This window comes from Mixophyes fleayi, chromosome 2 (genome assembly GCF_038048845.1).
Source record: "Mixophyes fleayi isolate aMixFle1 chromosome 2, aMixFle1.hap1, whole genome shotgun sequence".
NCBI classification, from domain to species: Eukaryota; Metazoa; Chordata; class Amphibia; order Anura; family Limnodynastidae; genus Mixophyes; species Mixophyes fleayi.
The window spans coordinates 173,272,427-173,286,644 of record NC_134403.1 but is presented as its reverse complement, the minus strand read 5'-3'; the positions used below and the strand labels follow the sequence as shown (position 1 = coordinate 173,286,644).

Here is a 14,218-nt window from a genome sequence, read left to right as displayed (position 1 = left end):
AGTATACCCCAAGGTACTTAAGTTTTTGAAGACGCCAGTTAAATGGGAAGGAACTTTCTAAAGACACCTTGTCTGCTGGGGAAACATAAAAGTCTAAGACTTCTGTCTTGTCAGTGTTAACTTTATATCCCGAGAAGTGGCCATAGAGATTTAATTTGTCTACAAGAGGAGGAACGGAAAGATTTGGGTTAGCAATAGTTAACAGGACGTCATCCGCATATAATGCTATCTTATGAGAAGAACTACCCACCGGGATGCCTAGTATCTGCTGGTTAGCCCGGATTCTAGCTGCTAATGGCTCTATGATAAGGGCAAAAATGAGCGGGGAGAGGGGGCAGCCCTGCCGTGTGCCATTGGAAATAGTGAAGGGGACTGACGTCAGACCATTTGCAGAGACTGTGGCCGATGGGGACCGGTACAAGGCTGAGATGGCAGTCATAAATTTGCCAGAGAAACCCATCGCTCCCATCACCCCAACCATAAATGACCAGGAGATGCGGTCGAACGCCTTCTCAGCATCTAATGACATAAGGAGGGAGGGGAGCTTACCCCTGTGAATTGTATAGATCAGGTCAATTGTTCTCCTAGTGTTGTCCGGGGCTTGACACCCCGGGATAAATCCCACCTGGTTGGGATGGATGAGGGAAGGGAGGAGGGGATTCAATCTAGAGGCCCAAATTTTTGCATACATTTTAAGGTCCACATTGAGGAGGGATATTGGTCTATAGCTAGAGCAGAGAGTTGGGTCCTTCCCTGGCTTTGGAATGACAATGATGTTAGCTCTGGTTGTGGCTGCATCAAACGTGGCACCAAGATCTCGTTAAAAAAAGATGTCAGATGGGGGCCTAGTACTGCAGCGAAATTCTTATAATATTGTGGGGTGAAACCATCAGGGCCTGGAGCTGAAGAGGGTTTCAGGGATTTAATAGCCACCAAAACCTCGGTCAGGGTAATGTCTTCATTCAGGGACTCTATGTGAGGTGGAGTGAGCCTAGGGAGGGGGGGTGGCGGTTAGATATTCGTCTAGAGATGGCACCATATGAGCTCTTAGAAGGGTGGGTGGTGGGGCTAAGTTATAAAGGGAGGAATAAAATTCCTGAAACATCTGGACTATCTCCTTAGGGTTATATGTAACTCTGCTCGCTTGTGGGTTGTAAATTTTATCGATGTGACCTAGAGCCATCTTCTTACGAAGCTTTCTGGCTAGCACAGAATCTGCTTTGTCAGATTTATCGTAGTACCGTTGCTGTAATTTCTGCATGGTAATAGCAGCCCTACGGGAGAGAAGAGAGCAGGGATCACCTTACCAAAAGTAAAACACAAGAGATTATAGCAGCAACAGGATACTTTAAATTTAATGCCATGTCAAATAAATACCACTATAAATATACTAACAAACTGGCAACATAGAAAAACTAATATATCTATAGATGAAGACAAGGAGCTCAGAGCTCCAACCCGTATAGGAAGTCCACCTGTTGGATGAAACGTTAGCAAAGGAAATGATCAGTAACAATAAAAGACACGTCATGGCGGCGTAGCATCTCGGACTTTGCGGCGGGAGGAACGGGTCCAATCTGGTTGTGGAGGCGCTGATCGTTGGGCCTTCGGAGAGCCGGTCTGCGAAGCAATCGTTACGGGAAGGATGTCCAATTTCGCCAATAGTTCCTGTCCTTGGTCCACCGTTTTAATATAATACGATGAGTTGGTTGCAAACACCTAAAGTTGAAACGGGAAGCACCAGCGATACCGGAAATTATGTTGTCGCAGAATCCTAGTAACAGGCTGCAAGTTTCTCCGTTTCTGAATTGTGGAGGGAGCAAGATCCTGAAACAGCTGGATGTCCATGTTCCGGAAAGAGAGAGCAGATTGATCTCTAGTCGCAAAGAGAATTCGGTCCCTTGTGCGGAAATAGTGCAGGCGCACAATAATGTCTCGAGGAGGCAGGCCATTGGCAGGACAGGCCCGAAGAGCCCTATGAGCACAATCCATCAAACAGTCAGTGTCAGAAAGCTCTGGAAGGATATGTTGAAAAAGGTCTTTAAGAAAAGCTTGAAGATCCACTGGAGAGATTTCTTCAGCGACATTTCGGATACGGATATTGTTACGACGAGATCGGTTCTCAGAGTCCTCCTGCTGTTCCTTGAGAGTCTCAACTTCGTCACGAAGACGGGTAAGTTCGTTGTCCATCGTAGTTTGTGAGCGGCAGAGGTCGTCTGTTTTTGACCCCAGCGCGTCAGATCTGTTGCCCAGTGAGTTTAGTTTGGTTTTAAAGTCATTAACAACTTTGGAGAGTTCTTGGTGGAATGTTTGCTTGACTCCTTCTAGTAGACTGGTCATTATGGCTAGGATCTGTGGGTCCAGCTCAACTTCAGCAGGCGGCTGGGAGCCAGGCACTTCTGTACGAGTCGAAGGCGGGGAAGACGGTTTATTCTTTGAACCAAAAAAATTAGCAGAGGACCCGGAGGTCACTTTCTTTGGTTTGTTGGACATGACGGAAAAGCTGGGAGCCGTCGGCCAGTTGAGAAGGATGAAGGAGGCAGAGGAAGGCTGGGATGAGGAAAGGAGGCGAAAAAGGGACACACTTTTACATTGTCAGTATTATAGGGGTCAGTCCCGGTCCAGCCTGAATGGAGGAGGTCACATATTCAGCGACCGGATAAGGGCCAGCATATGGGTGTCAGCGTGTAAAGAGACTGTGATTTGACGCTGATCCTTCAAATAGACATTAGCTAGATGAAAATAGTTGCAACAGCAATAAACAGTGGATGTAGTATTTTTTAGCCACCCCAAGAGGGCAGTATTATTCCACAATACTACAATCTAATCGGGCCAATCAGATTGCCACTCCAGGTTGGGGCAATGGAGTTATATACTTTGATCTCACTTACTTTAGGCACTGCGAGTGAGGCAAGGTGTGGAGAGGTGCCGAGGGCCTTAATGAGGAAGACACCGAGACTTCAATGATGTGAGCCCACAGACAGCGTCCCTGTGGCGAACCGGATGTACGGGTGTCCAAGACCTCCGGTTTTCGCCTGCAATGGGTGTTTGAGGAGGTCCTCTCCCACACTGGTGGTGCCCAAGGAGTCTCCAACTTTAGGCCGGGGATCTGGCCTCCGTTTTCCGTGGATCGGAAGTGCCCCGCCGCGGACCGGAAGTGGCTAATTTTCGGTCTTCTCACTCGGTTCAAGCTCCAGCACAGACCTACATCCGGCGGGGAGGCACCAAGAGCAGGGCAGGAGGCCAAAGAACCATGCAGCTATCCTCGGAAAGGTAGGATGGGTGACACCATACACACCAGCCGGGCTGCAGCACTTCCCTGTGCAAGGAGCCACCGGATCTGCCTCAAATGCAGCACTTGTAGGTTTCAGCCGTGCCCACGGCACTTAGGCAGCCCTCTGGACAGAAATAGGTAGATAACGGGCCCCAAAAGGTGATATTCAGGGTCCCGGGACACAGAGCTCCAAGCCTGCACGTCCTTCCAAAATGGCAGTTAGGCCACACCCTGGGGTGGCAGTTTTCTTAAAAGTCTCCAGTGACATTCTATTGAGTTATAGTACACACAGAAACAGAAGAGGTCCATTGCTTCATTGCTAATTGTCATTGCTGAAATATAAATAATAGGGCTGGTAGAGTTCTTCACAATCTGCAGTCACATTGTACTGTGTTATTATAGCTCACACAGAAACAGGATAGGTCCCAGCAATCTTACCCACTCATGGGTGTGGTAAAGGCTTCTGTTGCTTCTGTTGCATCCTCTTGGCTGGCTTGGGCTGCAGGGCAGGAGCAGGTCCACCTTCTAGTATTCCTTTATCAGCTGCTGCAACGTAGATTCTGGCCCTCTGGGGGCAGTCCCTGTAGAAGTGGCTGGCCAGGCCACAGAGGTTGCAAGATGTCTTCCTTAGGCAATCCTTGGTCTCGTGCCCTGCCACTCTGCAGTTCCTGCAGGCTGAAACATTGCAGCTTCTCGACATGTGTTCAGCTTCCCCGAACTTCCTGCAGTTCCTTGGCTGATCCCTATAGTTAAGAAGGCCGGCAGAGCCGCCCAGGGCAAAGCATGATGGCAGGCGCTGGAGACCGTTTGTTGCAGTGTCGTTTCTTCCCAGCCTGAAAATGATGGACCACTTGCCTGTCCAGAAACAGTTGGCATCCAGGATCTTGGAGGTGTCCTTGACCACAGAGCAAAAGCGGTTCAGGAAGTTAGCGATATCCTTGTAGAGGATTCCTCGTAGAGACCGTCACTCTTCTTTACTCTCTCTGGATGGGACAGTTCCCCACAAATCGAGAAAATTGAGATTCCGGTCTTGCTGACTTCACCACCTCCTAGTATCTCTTACAGATCGCTATGGAGGCAAAGGTGATGTAGAAGATCCCCTTGATGTAGGTCTGAATGCTGAGGGTTTCAGCCTTCGAGAAGCCTTTTTCAAGGACCATCTTCTTCCTAAAGGTCTCAGCCCTCAGATCTGGAACTGTTCCGTCCACTTCCTTTAGCTGCAGGACGAGGGTCTGCCTCATCCAGGGTTAAAGGATGGGAGTTCTCTGGGAGGTATCCTGGTTGGGCTTCCCTTGTCCAGAAGCAGCTGGAGCGGTGGAGGCAGGTTTTCCGGCCTCAGGGAGAGGCTTTGGTTCAGAGGTCTTTTCTCCCTTCTTCCTAGGGAGAGGAGCAGGGGTGGAGACAGGAGCTGCAGCAGCTGAGGTCATCTTCCTGGCTCTTTTTCCCATGGCAGAAGTGCTTGAATAGCTGGTCTGGAGGGCAATCTTCTTCAAGGGGGTGGAGCTATGCAGATTTCTTCCCACTGGGAAGAGAAGAGCAGGGTCTTCCGCTGAGAAGAGGGGTTCTTCCGTCGGGGTTGATCCTGAAGGCTTCCCAAGCAGGGAAGAGCAGGGCAGGATCTCCAGAAGAAAAGAAGGCTTCTTCGGCAGGGGTTGATCACAAAGTTTTCTTCCAGCAGGCAGGATCTAGCAGAATTTCTTTCCCCAAAGTCGATCTTCCTCATTGTCTTCCTGCTTCTGGCCAGCGTAAGAATCAGGTGCAGACCCCCTTTAGCAGTTTGAACCCTCACCAGTGTTAGATCATGCTATGGAAGAGCCACAATCAGCATTATGACCACTGGGTGTTGGACCTGAAAAGGACAGGTTGTACACCAGTGCAGCAGAGTCTTAAACAGTTTGAACCCTCACCAGTGTTAGATCATGCTATGGAAGAGCCATGAATCAGCATTACGACCACCGGGTTTTGGGCCTAACAAGAACAGATTCTACACTTGATCTTAGCCAAAAGGCTGAGAAGAGATTGGAGGAGATGAAACAAAACAATTATGCCAAGTACTTTATCTGCTTCCCCAGGATCCAAGAGTTATCAAAATCTTGAAATCGGATCACTACCTTTTGGCGACTGTGCTTCATCCTAGGTTTAAGAGCTATGTCTTCTCTTTGCTTACTACTGACCCAGATCTCAAGAGATGCAAGGAGCTCCTGGTGAGCAAGATGACAGCTCAAGTGTTACATGACAGGACAACGTTTCCTCCTTCAGTTTGTCAGTCAACTGCTGCTCAGAAAAACTTAGCTTTCCCAAGAGACAGTGATGATGCAGATGACTGAGCACAACATATTGACGTCTGGTCTAAAAGAATTGACCAAAAAACGTGACACCTCTGCTGGAACTCCACTTGATTCTACTATCAACATTCAAAGGAAGGTGGAGGATTATTTTAACGACAGAATAGAAATAAACACATCAGACAGTCCCTTTACATACTGGGAGAAAATAAGGGCAATTTGGATGTACCAACTCGCTTTGCACTACCTAAGCTGCCCACCCTCCAATGTGCACTCAGAAAGAGTTTTCAGCACAGCCGGGAACCTTGACAGCGATCGGCGTAGGAGACTATTTCATCAAAATGTGGAAAAAGATGATGTTCATCAAAATCAACTACCATTTTCACGAGGAAGGCCTTTCCCGCCAATTACATCAAAGTCCAGAGACTTCTGTATTGATGGATTCCAGCAGGGATGAATTAATAATGTGTGAGGATTTTGTACACACTGATGAGGGTGGGGATGAGGTTGAGGATGATGACAACAACATCTTGCCACAGTAGAGTTCATTAACAGCTTAGTGTAACATTAATTAACATTAATTAGCCTAGGTGCCTTAAGGCCATTGTTAGCTTGTTTTGTGGGGGCCCAAACAAACCAAGCACTTCAGCCACAAAAGTGGCACTCCTTGTCACTGAAGTGCTTGGTTTGTTAAAGTGTGCATGTCCTTTTTAAGATCCAACATAAGGGTGGATGGGAGGGCCCAAGCACAATTCCTCTTGCACCACTTTTCCTTTCAGCTACCTCTGTGTGCCAATGTTACCTACATGTGCTATATACTGTTGTGTGCTTTGCAAAACTAAAAGACACCCATTGATTATGAGATGACTCAGCACAACATTTTGACATCTGATCTGGTTTACTGTAAAAAAAATTGACCAAAATTAGTGACACCTCTGCTGTAACTCCACCTGATCCTACTAGCAACTATCAACATCCAAAGAATGGTGGAGGATTATTATTTTTTTTTTTGAACAGTATAAAAACAATAGTTTTATTAACAAAGAACAGAAGTAATGTATGCATGAATGTCTAAATAGACGCATACATATATTATCCACTTTGCTACTGTTTCATGTTCAGTGTTTGTAATCTGCACTTGTCAAATGTACCTAGCTATATTTAAATTTTTGGGGAATTGGGCCTGATTCGAAGCTCAGTGATGAACTTGCTTTTTGCTGTGAATTTCACTGGCTCTTTTTACTACACTGTCTGGAGCAAGATTCAATATACTCATGTCAGAGTGATCACAGCCAATTTTTGGACACCTGGCGGATTTACTTTTCTGAAGTTTGTTTTCATTCAGTCTTTAAATTGCTTCTCTCTCATACGTGTGAACACATACTTTATGTTTCACTGGGTCCACCATCTACAACTGTGTTATAGGAGTCTTCTGGGTGACAGCAATCTCCTCATCTTCATCTTCCAAAGCTTAGTCTGCAGGGGCCGGTGACACACCCATTTGTTTTCTCAGGTCTCTTAGCTGTTCTTTAAACTGGACATATTTATCGTCCTGCCTCAGGGCCTCCTCTGTATTATTCTTCTGATGCGCGGTGTAACTCTCATGTACAAACTCTCTTAAATATGTGATCTCATCCGGTTGGTCAAGTTTTAACTTAAGTACGGTCTCCTCAACTGCATCTATATATTGGTTTGAATCTCTGTTCAATGCAGCGTATTCCAACATGAAAGATTTCATGCTGCCCCTATGTTCCGTGTCACAGTCTGTCTGAAGCAGATGTAATTCCACTCCAGTTGTAGTTTCCATTTCTGTGCCTACATAAGTTTGGCAGTTCCTCAGGGATGAGAGGGAGGTATCCACATAGGAGAAGGATATTAAAGATGCAGCACAAGCAGACATGGTGTAATAATGTACAGTTAATTAACAGCACTGTTAGGCTTAAGGCAGCTAAGCTATTGGTAGCATGTTTTGTGGGGGCTCAAACAAACCAAGCACTTCAGACACAAAGTGGCCTTGCTTGTCGCTGTAGTGCTTGGTTTGTTAAACTGTACATGTCGTACATGTCCTTTTCAATATCTTACATAAGGGTGGGTGGGAGGGCCCAAGGACAATTCCATCTTGCACCACTTTTCTTTTCTGCCACTGCTGTGTGGCAATGTTTCCTAGATGTGCTGTGAACTGCCATGTGTTTGTGTCATTGCTCTGTGGCTTAGCATCCAGCCCGGTCGCTGCAGTCTTTGTCCAAAAGTGGATGGAAATAATATTGTGATCTGTGAGGTGGTCAAACTTTACTGCAAATGACTGGAAATAAGTGTTATTGAGGTTAAAAATAATGTAGGATCAAAAAAGAGCAAAGTTATGTGATTTTAGCATATTTTAGCTAAAATATACAGATCCAAAACCAAAACACGCTAGGGCGGTTTTGCCAAAACCAAAACTAAAACAAAAACACAAACTTAATCCAGATCCAAAACCAAAACACGGGGGTCAGTGAACATCTCTAGTAATTGTGCTCTCTGGTTTCTGCCTATACCTGAAAAAAGAAGCTGAATTAGACTGGTATATGGTGTTATACCATACTGCCACTTCTCCTATTGTACTCATTGTAAAATTATCAAATTACATTCACTTACATTTTCCATACCGCCACTTCTAAATTTTTACTTCGAATTGACCAATTGCACAATTATAATCCTGGTTTTCTGCATGTTAGATTTATGCGATTTCAAAGCACAGTATGTTGTTTTGCAGAAGTGTGATGTTTCAATGATACAATTGTCTGGTTCTGATTTTGCTTTGCTATTCTGTGGAATGGCCATTTCACACTGTATTTGTACATATTCATTTTGCAGAATTTAGAAGTCTATGAATAGAACTGAGATGATGACAGTCATCTGCTGTTCTCAGAGTATGACGGGAAAACCTTAAGGGAAAATTTCGCAAGTGAAACTTGATAATGTTTGCAAAAAAATGGAATTAGGTGAATCTTCAACTGAACAATTTGAAATTTCACTCGTCTCTAATGTCTTTCTTACTCCAACCATGATTGTTACAAAAGTGGAAGCTGCTCAAATCAATTTATAGGCCATAACAGGTGCTTGCAAGGGTGGGGTTATCCTGCAAGGAAACTACACACAACATTTTTTCCCCCAGCACACTGCAATAGCCAGCAACAGATCTGCCATTTCTACTGTAGATAAAAATGCAAAAGTCTTTGTTGCACACATTTGCAAATGTATGTTTAAGCCATCCGCCACGCCAAGGCGCTTTTGCTAATAGGATGGTCCTACTCTAAACAATGAGAGTCCCATATATTTGGGCCATACATATGTGTTTTTAAATTGAGAGCCAACTTACCAAAGAGGTACCCCAGAAGCCTCCAAACAGCAATTCAGTGCCAGTACCCCCTCTCAGCTACTGACACCAACATGCCTCTCAGACAAATACAAAAGTGGAAGTTGCTCAAATCAATTTATAGGCCATAACAGGTGCTTGAAAGGGTGGGGTTATCCTGCAAGAAAACTACACGCAACATTTTTTCCCCCAGCACACTGCAATAGCCAGCAACAGATCTGCCATTTCTACTGTAGATAAAAATGCAAAAGTCTTTGTTGCACACATTTGCAAATGTATGTTTAAGCCATCCGCCACGCCAAGGCGCTTTTTCTAATAGGATGGCCCTGCTCTAAACAATGAGAGTCCCATATATTTGGGCCATACATATGTGTTTTTAAATTGAGAGCCAACTTACCAAAGAGGTACCCCAGAAGCCTCCAAACAGCAATTCAGTGCCAGTACCCCCTCTCAGCTACTGACGCCAACATGCCTCTCAGACAAATACAAAAGTGGAAGCTGCTCAAATCAATTTATAGGCCATAACAGGTGCTTGAAAGGGTGGGGTTATCCTGCAAGGAAACTACACACAACATTTTTTCCCCCATGATTGTTGCCAGGGCCAGTAAAAAGCTTTCTAGGCACCCTAGGCAAAGCTTTAACCTATTGCCTTTCTTGCTACCCCCAATAGCCTCTTCCCAGCCACTCATACACAGACTTGACTTTTGAAAATAATATGAATTCTGCCTTTATTATTCAGGGGATGTTTAGAGAGGAGTTCTCAGGCCAGGCCAGCAGAGTGGGCAAAACCAGCAGGCAAGGGACATAGCTATAATTTTAGCCAGTCCTAGGCCACAAACCAACATCTTGCCATCTCCTTCAAATACACAGGCAATGCTGCATGCACTATTGTCAGGAACACGAAGCTCCCCCTTCACGAGCAGAACAGTGAGGCATAACATACCTCTCAGTCCTGCTCTATCCTACCTGTTCTTGCCACTGTAACTACCTGCTGCTACTTGTGTCTTGAGCTCAGTTGCTGCTTGTCTGGATCCTGAAATGTTGAGGTTCTGTTTGGAAAAAGGAATATGTACATGAAATATGGAAAACATGGCAATAGCTGAACATTCTAGGCCTCCCTTCACCCAACCAACCACAATGTTAAATTAATAGCACCCACATTTAATAACTTAATGGAAAACAGGAAATAGGAGAAATGGAGCCAAGAGCACGCTGCCCACATCGACTCAGGAGGCAGTAATAATTTAATTACCGCTGCTTGCCATGCCATTAGTTAGGGATTAGGGATGCAGCAGCAGTGTGAGTTGTACCGGCCCTGGCATTAGAGTGAGTACACTCCTTCTTGGGGACCTCATCTGCAGCAACTCTCAGGTAGTCCCCCTTACCCTGGGGTTGGACGAAGCTTTCCCCGGGGAATGATTTTTTAGCCCTCACGCCCCATAAATCTTTATGAGTCTCCTGGTTTGATTCAGAAGGACAGTATGACAGCACAGAGCATATAAGTAAAACAGGATAAGGAAAGCCCTGCTCTTGGCTACCGAAGAGTGCACTGTCCATCAAAATATGTATTGTGTATGTAGTCTTTTAAAGCTTTTATTATGGTTGCCAGCCACCTTTATCTCTCAGCATCCTCATTTATTTTGTACAGTGGCAAGGTAAGGAAAGCCCTGCTCTTGGCAATGGATTAATACTCTGGCAATTATTGTATTGTATGCCTAATCTTTGAATTTTTGTAGTATTGGTGCAGGCCACCTTCATCTCTCAGCATCCTCATTTATTTATATAGTGGCAAGGTAGATAAAGCCCTGCTCTTGGCTACAATGAATACTATGGTAATGTTTTGTATTATGTGCATAGTCTTTGAAGACTTTTAGTATGGCTGCAGGCCACCTTTGTCTCAGTATACTCATTTATTTATATAAGGCAGCACTTTGCAATTGGGTATCTACTTGTCTAAATATCTACTGATCCCTCTGTCCATTTAAATACCTGATTGTTACTGCCTCCTATGGTGATTCCATCTCCAGTTGCCAATATTTTATTTTCATACTTCTCCAACCCATCATTCGGTTCCACTTGGTATACTTACATTGAATCCTAAATATTTTTTTATTCAGTGCATATTTTCAACATGCACAAGATGGTCAAAAGAACAATATATATGGATCAGATCCTGGTGATCAACAGATAATAACAGGAGAAATCTCACCCAATGATTTAGTACAACTGCAGCCCGAGGGTGCATGAACACAGATCCGTGTATAGATAGTAAAAGCGCTAAGGTATTAACGCTGAGGATCACGCTAGATCATATTACGGATCTGTGTTCATGCACCCTCGCGCTGCAGCTGTACTAAATCATTGGATGAGATCTCTCCTGTTATTACCTGTTGATCATCAGGACCTGATCCATATATATTGTTTTTATGATATAGTGTACTGGCCAGACATTTATTATTACTCATTTTTACCCACTCATTGGGAATGTGTTTATTGTAACATCGTATCGGGTATTACTCGTTCTATCATCTGTATGACACACATGTAAATTCGGCTATATATATTTCTATACATTTTTTTGTAATAAATATTTTTAAACCCTCTTTGGATGCACCCTGTCTATCATTGTGGTTCTATATACATTTTGGAGATTGGCAATCTCATATAGGGTATGCGACAAGAGGATATATGAATTTTTGTATGATATATTATATATAATATGTTGAGGTGACACATACGGTTGTAGCACAGTAAGCCAGTTTGTCTTTGAGTCACAAGATGGTCAAAGTTTGATGTTATACGATTTTCCACGATATCAGACGTAGTGACTTCAATACACAATTTATGCTAAGAATATGCATTATAAATATTTCTATTAATGTTGTATAATTGCAGGAACAAATAGAAGTGAGCATTAATATCCTAATGCACTGCAGTCATGTCAATGAGTGATAATATGGGAGATATTCATTGTTATTACCATGTTTCCCCAAAAATGGGTTGACAGGCTCCCAATTCTGGTTTCAGGACAGAATGTAATAAAGCTGCTCTCAGTTCCGAAACTTCAGGATGGAACCGCAAAAACTATGGCAAAGGCAATGGTGGAAACCATAGAGGAGTGGGGATTGCTACCAGGGACGGATTAAGGGGGGGGCACAGGGGGCACGTGCCCCGGGCCCCCATCTCTCAGGGCGCCCCCTGGACCAGCTGTGGCTCTTTTTGCTGCCCCCAAATGTCAGTCTACAGGGGGCAGCACAGGGTTCAGTTTTTAAGTGCTCTGTCGGCACTATAAGCACAAGCATGCTTTTGCTTTTTTTTTTGAGTCTTCTGGGCTTCCTTAGCTGCCGTGTAGATGACAGTGTGAGGAGGAGCAAAGAAGAGCTGCCCTGCCTGTCAGGCATAAGGTAAGGTAATATCAGCTGTGTGTGTGACTTTCTGTCTGTGTGTGTGACTGTGTGTGTGTGTGACTGTGTGTGTCACTGTGTGTGTCACTGTGTGTGTCACTGTGTGTGTGTGTGTGTGTGTGTATGTGTGTGTGTGTGTGTGTTACTTTCTGTCTGTGTGTGTGACTGCGTGTGTGTGTGTGTCACTGTGTCTGTGTGTGTGTGTGTGTGTGTGTGTGTGTGTGTGTGTGACTGTGTCTGTCTGTGTTTCAGCCAGAGGAGGAGGTGGTTATGAAAATGAAGTGGATAATTGTGGACAAGAAGGGGGTGATTTATGGACAAGGAGGGGGTGATTTATGGACAAGAAGGGGGTGATTTATGGACAAGGAGGGGGTAATTTATGGACAAGGAGAGGGTGATTTATGAACAAGGAGGGGGTGGTTTATGAACAAGGAGGGAGTGATTTATGGACAAGGAGGGGGTGATTTATGGACAAGGAGGGGGTGATTTATGGACAAGGAGGGGGTGATTTATGGACAAGGAGGGGGTGATTTATGGACAAGGAGAGGGTGATTTATGGACAAGGAGGGGGTGATTTATGGACAAGGAGAGGGTGATTTATGGACAAGGAAGGGGTGATTTATGGACAAGGAGGGGGTGATTATACACATAGAGGGGGTTGCAGAGTGACAACCCAGGAAGGGAAACCAATGCTGATGAGAAGGGGGTTGAAGATGCTAAGTAGGTGGGGAATGAGGAGTGAGAGGGAAGATAGAGGATTAAGATGAAGAAGAGGATTGAGGAGTGGGATGTTGGGATATAAATGGAGAACAGAGAAGTACAATGTGCTCAGATCTAGATTTTCTACTTATTGTGGACCCTCTCTCCATGCCCCAGGGAAGTAGCATTTCTAAAAGTGGGCATTATTGGAAAAATGACAAAATTAAGGCCACTCATTCTGTTAGCTCTCCTCAGCTGGACATACACTTACTTTATATGGAAACGTATAATGTACAAAATGTACAATGCCTCCATGCTAGCTCTGTTGCCTTGCCACAAATTCAGGCCTGCTAGTGCTTAGCTGGACTAGGCTGTTAGGGATAACCAATATATACTTAAATATAGTAAGGTTATTTTGTTAATTATTTGTGGAGTGATTGTGAGGAATTTAATGTGTGCTTGAGTTTGGGGAGAATGTGCTATTTATTAAATGTGAATATGAATTATAAAATGTTGGCAATGGTTTTGAGAAATAGGTTTATTTATTACATGTAAATGCTATTCATTTATACCAGGCTGTTTGGTGGGGAGGGAAATAAGTTTATTAAATGTGTACGCTATTAATTTAATGTCGGGGCTGCTTGGGGAAAATAGTTCTATTATTAAAAGTGAATAGTATTAATTTAATTTAATTCCAAATTTGGGGCTGGTTGCAGGGAGGGAGGCCTAATTATTAAAGGGGGATGCTATTGATTTATTGACAGGACTGTTTGGGGACTCCTAAACTTTATGTACCGGTTTTTGTTTCAAAATAGGGCCCCGACATCCCAGAATCTACACAAGCAGCAACTGAGCTTAAGACACCAGCAGCCACAGGTGGTGAAAGTGACAACAGCAGGTAGGAGAGAGCAGGACCATCTTCCAACTGTTCTCAATATGGTGGGACTGTCCAGAATTTGGGTGACTGTCTCACTTAGTCGGGATTTGGTCTGACTACAAGGACAGTTGGGAGGTATGTCCTACTTCACACTGTTATGCTTGTGAAGGCAGAGCTGCATGCACCTAACAGTAGTGCACACAGCATTGCCTGTTTATTTGTTTAAAATGAATACCATATTCGACAATATGGGGCCCCCCTGTCTTAAGTGCCCCGGGCCCCCCAGAACCTTAATCCAGCTCTGATTGCTACTGGAGTTTGAGA

General features: G+C 44.5%; 2 pseudogenes; both read right to left on the bottom strand.

The window, feature by feature from the left end:
- Window positions 1–5,152: 5,152 nt before the first annotated feature.
- Window positions 5,153–5,294, bottom strand: LOC142142017 (U2 spliceosomal RNA; annotated as a pseudogene).
- Window positions 5,295–6,754: 1,460 nt separating this feature from the next.
- On the bottom strand, window positions 6,755–7,459 carry LOC142139872 (E3 SUMO-protein ligase NSE2-like; annotated as a pseudogene).
- Window positions 7,460–14,218: the final 6,759 nt, after the last annotated feature.